A 1,910-nucleotide genomic window follows, 5' to 3' on the forward strand; every position below is an offset into this window, starting at 1 on the left:
CCTGATCTTCAGCGACCTGCTCCAGACCGTCACCTTCGCTCCCGCGATCATCCACTCGCTCGCGCAGCACCAAACCATGGCGTTCGGCATTTATTGCTACTTTCAGTACGTCGTCGGCGGAGCCACCATCTTCTCCAGCCTCACCACCATCACCTGCATGGCGCTAGAACGGTACCTGTTCGTGTGCTACGCCCTCCAGTACACAGTGACGGTCACCCGGGAGCGCGTGAGGAAAGTCATCGTCCTCATCTGGTTGTACTCTGTTGCCATCGGCGTCGTCAGCTTGAGTCTGGTGCTGAGTAAGGGAAGGCAGGAGAACATCCCGGACGTCACCGTGGGGCTGCTGTGTGAACCGGACATCATGGAGCAGCACGTGGGCTCCCCGCGCGCTCCTGCTATATTCCGAAAAGTGGCCGGTTCCTTCACGCTGCTGCTCTGCCTGCTGGCACACGCCTTCTCATACTTCAGGATGTACCGCAACGCCAGCAACGCTGTTGTGCCGTTCAACGAGAGCAACACCGCGGCGCGAAGGACAGTCCTTTTCTACTGCGGGATGCTGTTCCTGCAGCTGCTGCCGCTGCTCATCAAGGTTACGTCGGACGCGCTGTGGGAATTCAAGGGTACCGGCGTCATCGAGCTGTCCGCCGGGTCTCGGGCGGACTGCCTTGCCGGCCCCTCAGCGACCGCGGCGGGGTTCCACGTGTCCCTGCTAGTCATGCTGCTGGTCCCACCCTGCATCAACCCTCTGGTGTACGGACTGCGGAGCGTGGAGCTCAGGAAGGCGCTGCTCAAGTTGCTCCGCTGGCGCGTGGGGCACAGAGGCGACCAGGAGCGGCCGCGTGGGATGATGTGACTCAGGAACATTGTGCATCCCAACTTTCCTGACGCGGGATAGACAAGCAGACTCTAAAATCTGTAAAGAGACAAAAGGTGGCATAACAAACCACAATAATAAAAATGTATTTATATCCATACTTAATTTAATAATAATAATTTAAAATTTAAATATATAAAATAAAAATATAGTTGCAGCATAATTTATTACATACGCAATTAAACAATCTTGTTTACCTCAATTAAAATCTGTTGAACCTATCTACAGTTATCTATTTAATAAATCAGTGATTCTTGAGAATAGGGACAAAACAGCTCCTATGGATAAAGCACAAAATTTTAATAAAATATACACAAAATATAATTTTTTCAAATATCTGACTAAATTAACCTGGGTCATGTGAGCACAACAATGTATATTTTCCTGGTGTTTGCTGAATTTTTTTATTTTTATTTTAAACATTGTAGTCGGTGGATGATGCCTGTAAAATCCCTTGTCCAGGAGCAGAACTCAATACATTATAATAGTTTAAAACAATTAAAGAAATACTAAAATTATATATTATGACAATTAAGTATACGTAGTCATATAAATAATTATAAAAGTATCAATAAATTGAATTAAAAATAATTTTTTATATATTTTCCAACTCCATTGAAATGTGTCCCTAGTTTTGTCAACACCGTCAGACATGAAAAGAATGTAAAAAAAACAGGCATTATTCGGGGGCACCAGAACTTCTGAGGACCCCATGACCACTTCCTTTCTCTTCCTTTGCTAAGAGGGCTAGTTAGCTCTGGTTAGCTTATGTTATTCTTTAGTTTTTTCTTCTTTTTATTCCTAAATTGCTTGTCACAACCATGATGTGTCAACACCATAATTGACAATTTACAAAACTTTTATGAAATTTTGTGAAATAAATGCTTAATTTTAGTATACTGTAAAGATTTCATGGACCTGATGAGCTACAATATGGCCTCCTTCAGAATAACATCATATAAATTGAGGTAGTTTGGCATTTCGTCAACTCCGTCAGATGTAAACCCCATCAGAGTTTTTGTGACTCTTTCAGTGA

The sequence above is a fragment of the Poecilia formosa genome, unplaced genomic scaffold (genome assembly GCF_000485575.1).
Source record: "Poecilia formosa unplaced genomic scaffold, Poecilia_formosa-5.1.2 Scaffold278, whole genome shotgun sequence".
NCBI lineage: Eukaryota > Metazoa > Chordata > Actinopteri > Cyprinodontiformes > Poeciliidae > Poecilia > Poecilia formosa.